The following is an 11,673-nucleotide window of genomic DNA, read 5'->3' on the forward strand; positions in this document are numbered from 1 at the left end:
ATAGTTGCCCACTTTGGGAATCTGGAGCATTTGGAACATTTTTCAGACATGTTGCTGTTCAGGCTAATTATTTCCCATTTTTAATCCAGAGATGAAGGTCACGATGCATTGAACTATCATCTAAGGGCTTTGGGGCTTGGAATGACAGTTGCTCCATTATGAATATCAGCTGTGATTCTTCCCAGTTATGCTAAGAAATGTTAAACCCTAAGAGAGACCTAAAGAAACAAAACTTGCCAAATTTGTAGGGGACTGTACCATTCAGGGCCTCTGACAGGTGCAAGTTGAAACCAGCTATTCCATCATACAGTGCAGCTGCCATGCTCCAGCATTACTCAAACAGAGCTCAGCCCCTAGAAAATCCCTACAAAGCAAAAAGTGCCAACCAGCTTCTCTTTCAGCCTCAGTTCATCAATGTTTCTGAGGCTTTAAGAGTTATCCTGATTTAATTAATATGCAAAGCTATAAGTAGAAATCTCCATATGGATATTCTTTGTATTGTTTCAATTTCCTAATCCAATAGCTTTACTAGAGTCTTGAGAAGAGCAGGTATAGCTTGATCAATCAAAGTCTTGGATTTTTCAGAATGGAAAAGATGCAAAGTGTAGGAGAACAATTGCCCACTGAGGCTAATAAAAGAACAGAAAAAAATAGTGTTTAATTTGCATTCAAGGCCTTTGAGAAGCCATTTCTGTAGCCAGAGTGCAAATATGACTGTGTATTTACTCAGGTTCTGATGTCAAAAACCACCAGTGTCCTCAAGGTGGACCTCAGACCAGAAGATATTTGTATCACTATCCCCTGGTTGCTGACAGCTCTGTGGTAATATGCTATTATAGCAGTGGATGGAGAAAAATATTCAGTACATGATTTACTAATCTGCAGTGAAATGGTTAATTTTTGTGAGTTTGACTGCACATTCATCATGAGGCAATTTGGCTGGAAGTTTAATGGGATTATTTTTGACTGGCTGAGGTTAATGGCATTACCTGTTTGGCTTTTATGAAATCTCCGTAATTTAGTAATGTTTATCTAAGTCACCATAAAAATATAGAAATTGATAGTAAAATTACAGACAGCTGGGTACAGGATGAAATGAAACAAATTAAACCAAACTCACGCTCTTAGGAAAACACAAATAGCAAATTAAATATGTTAGGAAAACTGTTTAAGTGATCCAATTTAACTCTAATAAAGGTACTTTAGACCCAAGTCCTGTTTGATTTTATACTGTTTGAATGTGCAGAGGAAAACATCTGCAGAGAGGCAGACAGCCTGGGCCCAACAGGGATACCCAGGGAACAAGCAGCTTAGACCACTGAATCTTTACATACTCATTTCACAAATTCCTAATAGTTTTTGATAAAAGCTTCACTAGAGTAAAGCATAAAGGCAAAAATTTTGTTGTGGAGTATTACTACAGGACAGCATTTATACTGGAAAAGCATATAGAGCAATATATAGTGGTTTTTTGAGGTTTTCAAGGCTTTGTTGAACAAAGAAGCAGCACTGAGGTATTAGGTAACTGAAAGATTTCGGTTTCAGATGAGCCTGGCCCCTACCATCAGGTAAAAGAATCTAAAATGTTTCCACAGCCAGTACACAAGCAGTGGACCAGACCTGGAACTTTCTTTCCACAGAGTCTTTGGTGTGTGAGATGCTGAAACCAGCAATGTCAGAGCAGAGGAGGGGACACTGGGAAAGGTAACTCAGTCTGGGTGGAGTTAAAAGAGGGTGAAGGTGGCAGATAATCTTATTAATAAAACAACGTTTGATTTTTCTTGGCTATAACTATCTTGATTGTCATTGTCTCATGACTAATACGGGCCTGATAAATTGTAATATTTCTAATTGGTTTCTGGTTTACACAGAGAGCCAGAAGCTATTTCATTTGTAGGTTTGTACCACTGTCTCATGGCTGCATCGCTGTCTAAAAGTGATGATTCCAAAAATTCTTCTTCATGACAAAGTTATTATTTGTAGATGTAGATTCCATATAAAAGTTTTTGCTTATTATTTGTCCCTTCATTTTCTTTAGATATTGGCAAGGCCATTAAGTGGAATACCTACAGGTTTTACATTGCTATGCCACTTTATGAATTTTATACAATTGCTGTTTCAGACAGTGTTCAATGCATACAAATTTTCTATTCCCACAAGCAGAATTTAAAGAAAAGGAAATTTCTTTTCAGGTTTTGAGAGTTTTTTTTCACGGATGTATGGCAAGTGACCAGGAAACTAAAGTAAAAGAAATATAAAGAAAATTGTTACATGGAATACATCAAAACATGTCAACAGTTGTTTCAAAAAGCAAAATATGTGAATATGACTATCATCCACAAAGAATGATGATGCTTTAACTTTCACATAAGATGCAATTTTCAGAGATCCTTGAGTCTTCTTGCCACATGTGTTTTATACCTTATTCCCTATATTCATGTGGTTATTACACTCTTCATCTCTTCCTGTTTACATATAAAATGGAAAAGAATTGATATTGGGGGTACTTGAGATTTTTTAAATGTAAAAAATCTATTTGCATCCTGGCTAGAAGAATGCCCTTGTAGGAAGTCTTACTCTAGTAGGTAGCACTAAAGTACACACTAGCAAATACCAGGAGAGGTGACATTTCATCATGCATTTTTCTCACAGAGGAGAAAAAAAATCCTAGATTTATAGCCTTGGAAAAATTTATGTGTTTTTTTTAGAGTGTAGGCAAACAGAAAGAAAAAGAAAACAAGGAAGGGAAGTTAATAGATAAAGATGCTTCATAGAGACACCTTCAACGATTATCAATGCATGAAACCATTCCAATATCCTCCTTTGTACAAGTAATTTCACAGACATCAATAGAGTTAGTCCCTCAAGTATTATTATTGAAGAAGCTTTTACTATAAGCACCTTAGATTTGGAGCCTTGTGAGTCTAAGTCTCCTGAGGACTTTTGACAGATTTAAAACAGAGAGAAGGTTGTGTGTGTTGACTTGCTAGGAAAAAAAACAAACCCACATATTTATATTGCTGCATAAATATTAATAAAAATGTGATCAACTACAGTTCTAGAGATATGCCATGTGGGGAATTCCTGGGGTGCAGTATCACAAGAAGAAGACTAATGATACCTAAATGTAGGGACATCTGCTATTTCCTATCATAGGATTGTACATTCAAATCTCATACTATGGCTGAACTCCTAGAGATCAATATTAACTTTTCCTTGTTTTGGCTAAATTGAAGAAAAATATTCTAAAAAATCAGGCTAAACATAAGAATAAGGAGAGAATTTATTTCTTACAACTAGTTTTTTTAATAACTATCAAGAGATTTGAAATACTTCATGATTTTGAAGAAGGGGTAGCAATACAGTTCTGTGCCTAGACTTCCTTATGGGGAGATATTGTCTATATGCTGTGAGATGCTTCAGAGTTGCATCTATGGGACTTTCCTGGCTAGTGCCAAGCTGGAAGAGCTTCTTCTTCTTTTCCTGCTGGAATTCGAGCAGCAAGAGGGAAGAGTAAGCCAGGAAAGTTCATGTCAGGAAGAGAGAAACTCATTAAGTGCAAATGGGTCCTGGAAAACGGAAAAGATTCCCCTTGACCAGACAGTGGGATAATGGGAAATACAGAGAGGGAAATGCAAAGCCCGGAAAGAGGGAGGTGTAACCTGTGTTAGCATTTTAGTTCCTACTGCCCTTCTGCCTCTGCAAATCCCTGTGATTTGGTTTCCATCAGCAAGTAGTCTCAGGACATGCAAACTGGGCCCCTTTCTGATGAAGTTAAACTGGGAGGTGTGCTCCAGTTGGTCCCCACAGGACCAGGCCAGAACTTGCCCAAAGCAAAATCTCCTAAAACGTGTACAGCGTGGATTTCAACCACCAGCTGCATGCCAACCTCTGTCCTCTTCAGATCCGCTCCTTTGGGCTGTATTCATTTGCTAACATCAGCAGAGTCCCAGGGACCAGGACTTCTTTGGATACAGGAATGGGAGGATACTCAAGGTCTGCAGTCTGGGACTGTGCTGACTAAGAAACCTAGAAGGGTAATGTCTGGTGAAGCATCAAAATAACAACACAGAGGCTTGATCCCTCTTCAGCCAGTAGAAAAGAATAAAATATAGGAGAGGAACTGGAGTGAAAGGAAAGAGCTGGTGAACTGGCAGAAAGGTGAAGATGGAACTGAAGGGAAAGGGGAAGGCTGAAACAAAAAAGAACTCAGTCATTGTAGCTTGAAACTGTGCTTATGTTTTATGTCATAATAAGAATTTTATCAAACATTTGCTTTGATGCCAAAGCAAAATATTGTTTCTCTCCAAAAACTCTTGCCTTATAATGGGATCTGTCTAAACTATTTTTGAAATAATGCTGAAAATGCATCAAGTTTCTCTGCTACCAAATTAAAGCTTAGGGAGTTAGACTCATAGCCTGTTAGAATTCTGTTTAGCATGCACATTTTAACACAGATGTTTCAATAAAAGGGATTTCCGTGTAATTATCTAATGACTTGCTTTGTCAATCATGACAGGTCCCAGGTTTGTGACTTGTTGCTCCTGAGAGTTAAACAGAAAATAAATATTCCCGTTCTTACCTGCTGCCCTTCCAATTTGAGTTGAAAGCAGTAAATAGTCTCATGGATATATCTGATTTGATTTGCGTGGCTGAGAAAGAAATCCTATGAGAGAGAAAACTAGGCAAAAAGATGTGCTATTTTCTTTTCATTCTGTCAGTGTTATTCCATGTTGGATGAGAATATACTGTGCCATATCTTCAGTTTAATTACATTCTTCAGTTTCTCTGCTCCCAAATATTTTCATCCAAGGGTGTAAAAATGGTTACAAGTCCGCAGATGTTTGCATTTGGTGCCTGAATATTACTTGACTGAGGAATAGGATAATGGGATACTTCCCCTGTGCCATATCTTGGTATGACCAGTTGTTCTCAAGGAAAACCAATCAGTTGACAAGCACCAGCTAAGAAGAAACAGAGCAAATCGGACAGCACCCAACCAGAGGTGCACAAGAGGAGGAGATGCAGCATCAAGCATATCAGGAGGACAGCAGTGTTTGAGAGATTTATCTCAGCCAGGAGACAAGCTAAAGGTTTCAGGAAACTGGACAGAGTTAAACTGAGACTGAAGAGCAGATTCTTCTGTCTTCAGCATCCAGTACTGTGCACCAGAAGCTGGAAAGTTGCTTTGGTCATCACCTACCTGTGATTCCAGGAGAACCCTAACTCAGGCCATGACCTGCTAAAAAATGCAGAGCTCAGCCTGTCTGGCCCTGGTAGACCATGACTGATTCCAGACTGCAGAGCTACATTGATATCTGGTTAACTGAGGGTAGAGCAGGGAGATTTGCCATTCATCAGGACCCCAAGGAGTAACACCCCCATGGTTTGCTGTTTTATGACAGCTCCAACAGTCACCCATCAGTCTGTTGTTGCCTACAGGTGTCAGTGCAACAAAGGCAGTAAAAAAGGATGCCATGGTACTTTAGCCTCTGCATTACTGCTGGTAGTAGCATTGAGGGAAACAAATTCTGTATGTACTCAAGATATTTTTCTGAAAAGCTTCTAAAAATCTAGAGTTCTGCTTACAAGAGTAACTTAATTCACATACTGTTCCCATGACCAATCCTTACAGACACCCAAACAGGAAGATTTATAGCAAGGACTGGATAAGAATTTGCATATCCAGATTTCTTCCATGTATTTTCATGCTAGCCATCAGACTCATTTTCACTGCCTCCCCTTTTCCCACACAAATATGGCTTTGCACCTCACTGTCCCTGCTTTCGTGCTGGGGACCTTGCATGCTGCTCAGTTGCCTGCCCAGTGCACATTTAAGAATGAGAGCCACTGTTTTTCAGCACCCAGTAAGGCTCTCCTCCTCTGAGGGGCATTCGTGGTGGTAGACCCTCCCTGTAGGACATCTAGACATGTGTGTATCTAAATTGAAACCCAGGCTTAATTACTGTTCTGTTCCAATATTGTAAATATATATAAAAAACCCCACATACAATATTATACAAGCAAAATAAAGAAAGAGGGAAACTTACCAAAAAATATGGAGGTAATATTTATGTGACTCCTCGACCAAAAACTGTATGAATGCTGTGCCCACAGAACCTTAGAAAAATTAGGAAAAATAATATCATTTGCATTTGTTTACCAAACAGTTTAGATTTATCCAGTTAGAGGATTTTTTTCCCCCTTTTCATAAATAGGACATTAAAGGGAGAGCTCATTCTCATTGTGCTGTTGCAACATTTGCACTAATAGGGCAAGGAAGCTACAGTAAATTGTTTAGGGAATTCACCGTTCAGTGCTTCCCTCAAATGTTGCATCCATCTTTTACTGATTAATAATAAAGCATTAATGAAAATGTTTCTGAGTCTCCATGCTCCCACCAATTAAATATGGTGGAGAAAAAAATACAGCCTTTGGAAATTGTTATTTGTCTCGCTTGCCAGACAAGCAACAGAGAGAATAATTCTTTACTGGGAATATTGGTAAAACAAGATCTGCATTTAGGGGTTTCAGATTGGTAAAGATGGATTCTTAAGCTGACATTTAAGAATCACTGACTCTCAAATACCACATTAGCAATCAAGAAATCAACAATGTTTAGAAGAAATATAATTAGCTCAGCATGCTCCGCTTGAAACCAGTACTGTAGCTATCAGCTGCACCAAGCACCAGAAGAGAAGAAATGGGGAATTTGTTTTCCATTGAAATACATTATATTTTACCATATTAAAGCCATGAGAGCTTGAGACATTAATATTTCTCAGAAACTGCTGGAGCCAGCTTAGATCAGGGTGAATTTTTCTCCATTAACTGAATGAATTCTGGGAAAGCAATCTGTCTTCCTTTTGCTTGGTCTGTACTAAATGCATTGCTATGACACAGTGTGAGACAGCCGGGCAGCACGTATGGTGGGTTATCAATACGTTTTTATTTTATATGTTTTATTTCTTTTATGCACAGAAGTTACTGAGATTTTGTTTTATATGCTTTATCTGAGTTGACCTTCTTATCCTGAAATTAAGTGTGGAGGATGGCAAGTGGACAGACCACGAAAGCCAGTACTTCTGGACAGAGATGGCAAAGCTTACGTGTAGAGGGAGAGGAGTAATTGGAATCAAAGTAGTAAGTATTTACTCAAAGGTAGTCAACATCGGTAGGGCTTTAATTTGGCCAATGCTTTGAAGTTTATTTGAGTATATAGTGGTCTCAGATCCCTACAGATTTGAAAGCTGCCACCCTTCCTGGATATCTTAGCAAAGAAGATGTGGATGAAATCCTAAATGTGTTTGGGAATTGAACTATACTGTATACTCAAAGCTGATCCCTTCAATATATAATGTAGGATGACCTTTAACTTCTACTGTACCTCTTCTCCAAGTGAAAAGGGGCTTTAAGTTCTTCACTGTCTATCACTTTAGCACTTTTCACAAGTATCTTTACTGCACTTGAAATTGTAGAGAGAGCTGAAGCATGAAATCACACTTCCTTAACTTGCTTAGTGCCAACACCACACTTTTCTCGGTACAGAATAAAAAGGAAGTAACACCTTTCGTGCCCTTGGACCTCCCCATCACTAAAGGCTCTGTCCCTGCAAAAACCACAGGGTGCAGTTACCCGGGGGAAGCAAGTCACCCACCCGTTGCTGATAAAGCCCCACCTCAGCCAACTGGTGCTTAACCCTGCCAACACAGTGAGAAGTCTGTTGATAAAAGTTTCATAGGACCAGAGAATGACAAAGAGTTTTCTGGAAGAGTCAAGAAGAAATTTGAAAAGTACTGGGTTGGAGAAGAGTGACAGAAAAAGGTAACGTGCATTTGTAGGAGGAGGAACTTACAGTGAGTGTTGTGATGGTCTTAGAGTAAGAGCCAGTGTTCCTTGGTGCCCTGGTCAGATAAACAGCAATGGATTAGTTTTAAAATGCTGGGTCTGAAATGTCACCTTCGTCTCCATTGATCTCTTTTACCAAACAGGTCCTTCACTGTCACTTGTGACAAAAGGCATTAGTCAATGAAAAGCTCTAAATAACTTGAGGAAGACAAGCAAACTCTTCTTTCTTAGCCACACAAAATAACATTAGAAAAAAAGACTGAGAAAGTAGGGCACTGAAAAAAAGAATCATGTACTGAAACTACAAATTGAAATATTCTATTCTAATCCTGTCAGGTTTATCAAAAATATTTGATGGTGGTTATTTTTTTCTCCTCTAGAAAGGATTTTCTTTTTTTTGGCAGTGAGGAAATAACCTAGTGAGATGATTTTAGTATTTAATCCTCACATTACACCAACCAGGGCAACTGGTACCCACAAAAATCTACTTCAAAGCTAAAATTTAACCAAGATGCCCCATGGCTGAAGTTGCATTTGAACCACTGAACCATCTTCAACGAAACATTGAGAAAGAACTGATAGCTGGAAGACAGTAACGATGCAGGCTACTTCAGCAGCCTTCTCACAACAGGTGTCCTGTATCCCCTCTTACTGAAACACGATCACCACACACACTGGCATCTCTCCTGCTGCACGACAAGATTTTCACCTAGTATGTAACCAGAAGGATGTGTTCCTCTGTATACTTAGGAGCACACTCTGGATTGTAGGATAAGCAGCTCTCTGGCATTCGCCTCAAACAGTATGTGCTCCCCCTCTTCAAACCCAAGTGTCCATACATCGTTCATACAACAGACAAAACTTGTATTTTGGGTGAGATCAGGTCCAAGTGCTCACAAATCAAACTCTGGAGCTCTGAGCTTTGGAAATGTGTCAGTAATGTTTAAGTCCAGCAGCTTATGGGGGGTGAGAAGGCACTATTTATATTGATACATTGTGGTTTGCGAAATTAAAGCTCTATTTTCCTGTCCTAATAGTCTATTGCAATATTTGTTCTCTGAGCAACAGACTTCGTCTTTGTGGTCAAGATATGTGGTGTTGCTACCTGTACTGGTGTTCAGTCCAACCAACATGTTAGTAAACCCAAGGTGACTCAGCTGTGGTGAACAAGCACTTTTGACCATCTGCCTGCAGTGAACCCCTCCCAGGCTGTGTTCTTCTGGCCATGTTAGCTGTGGATGACTATCTGCCTGCCATTGTAAAGACCATGGCACCATTTGGGGGGCATATAAAGTGAAAACTTGGTTTTAACAGAGCAGTTATCCACTGAGGGTGGGAAGGGTTAGGTCATGATTTGGACAGCTTGTTGCATCAATTCCTATGATCAGTTTGGACAGGCACAGCTACATAGGAAAAAAACCTCATCCAAACATAAAAAAAAACCAAAAAAGGAAAAAAAAATTAAAACACAACCAGTGACATTCTTGTCATTGCTTCAGGTCTCTGTGATGAGCTGAGAGCAGTGGCACTGCTGTAACCCCTAACATATCCATGAACTGCCACCACATCCATCTGTCAGAGCTTGGGTGTTTCAGAAGCTGTCACCAAAGAGGAGTTTCCAGGGAATTATGTTTCTCTGTTCTTCCCTTAAATCTTAAACTGAAGGCAGACAAAGGTGGCTGTAAATCCCCCTGATGGTTGTCCGGTCAGAGGGACATCTCCACAGCAGTGAGGGCTGAGGCACAGTTCAAAGCAACCCTTTGTGTAACACAGCCCCAAGACTGATTCTGCTGACACATCCTTCATAGCAGAAGAAAAGAAATGGAAGCAAGAGGATGTTATGAGGGAGAGTGTGCACATACCAGTTCCACATCACCCAGCGGGATGCAAAGGAAAGTCTGGGCTCCCTACAGGCCACCCCAGGGGTCACCACCCTGCCCTACAGCTTTTCACAGCTCAAAAAGTTCCTGTGCCCCTATACTCTGCAGTATAAATGCTGAAGTACAGCTTTTGTTTCTTGTTTTCCATAAATATTGCAGTGGAGAATTAGCTGAATTTAATTACAGTTGTCATGAAATAACAAGCATTAATCAGATGCCAGTAGCAGCTGTATTTTGCTCTTCTGAAAGCAGGAAACTATTTAAAAACTATTTCAATAAAATCATAAAAATATTTTAAAAACAAAGAAAAAAACGTTCTATTTATAGAGTAGCATTATCCCAGTGCTAACAAACACCTCAAAATAATAATAAAAATGCCCTCACGATAGGATGCTGTTGCATTAAGAACCTCTTACAAGGACAAAATCTAAAGAAATATTTAGCTGGACAGTGCACTGGATCTAAAAGAGACACAGAGAGAACAACATAAAATAATAACAGTTTTCTCATCTCTTCTTATTTAGGCTGCTGACACGTACTTTCTGTAGAGATGCCCATCTAATTACAGAATTAAAAAGTTCTTTAAATGTGCATAAATTGCTCTAGTTCACACATCAGTTCCTCCTTTGCATTGCATGAAACTTGTCAGTGCAATGCAGATCAAGCCCTTTATAGATAAAAAGCATTTTGCTTTTGAGATCCTCTGCTCATTAGCTTTCCATTTTCCCTCCTCCTCGCGTAACGTGGGATCCATGTGGGATCAGATGTAAAAGTGCAGTTCTGTGGGAGGTTCCCACCTGCAGACCCCTGAGGACAGGGGGCAGGACAACCTGTCTCCAGGGTGTTTTTGGGAAGTGGCTGCACATGATCACACTGGGCACGTCTCCTGTCTCCTGCCACAGCTTCAGGGTTCTGCACCCGTTGGATTCTCCTGCAAGGTTTTTGTATACATTAAACTACAAACATGCATAACCACTGAGTGAGTTCTGATTTAGGCTTAAAATTAAGTCAAACTGCATGGCACATGACAGTTATTCATCATTATTCACACGAATTATGATTTAGATCCCCTTTTACCTTTCTAGAAGCTGATGATCTCATTTTAAACAAACACCTCTTGTAAGCTGAAGATGTCATTGTTATGATGCAACTATTGCTACTTATGATTAGAACACAGACCAGACAGTGCAGCAATTCCATAAAGCTGTGTAATATGAGTTACATGCAATTAGCTGGGCAACTACGTGACAGGTAGTGGGGAACACATTTACTGTACAGCTATACATCACCTCAACTGGGAACAGAAAGGGCCCCTCACTCATAGTACAAACAATGCCAAGCAAAACAAGCCCCCAAGACTTCTCATGTACAAACACAGGGGACAGTCTCATCGGTCCACTTGTCCACAGGCAGATGGGACGGACCCTGGGACTTGCAGTAGCATTTTAACAACTAGTTTATTTCCCTCCAAGCTGAAGTGCACTATAAAATGTGTCAAGGTAGGGTTGCAGTGCTTTACGGACATGCAATCGGGGGCAGGAGGCCAAGGTAAGTTATGGCTTTGCATAACTCTGAAGTTGTAAAGCAGTTTACACAGATTGCTATTTTTAACGGTGGTACTTTTAACTCTCCTCCTGTCTTTGAAACCTCTTCTGCTGCTTTCTAGGGCTTCTCATGAGAAGCACCCAAGTTGTAACATATTTCAGAAGTGCAGAGATATTAAAATATGAAGCATCAAGTCTCTTTCTATCCCAGATGAAGAAACTTCCTGTGATTCTTCACTACAGTGACACAGAAAGACTTATCATCGTCAGGCTAATATCTTGAAGCAACATAAGCAATATAAACTCCCTTCTCCCCCTTCCAAGTTAAAAGTTAAAGTTAAAATCATCCTTATGAGATCATATAATATATTTATTTCTCCAGGCCACATACTTACATTAAT

The sequence above is a fragment of the Pipra filicauda genome, unplaced genomic scaffold (genome assembly GCF_003945595.2).
Source record: "Pipra filicauda isolate LSUMZ 115617 unplaced genomic scaffold, ASM394559v2 scaffold214_size1419223_pilon, whole genome shotgun sequence".
NCBI lineage: Eukaryota > Metazoa > Chordata > Aves > Passeriformes > Pipridae > Pipra > Pipra filicauda.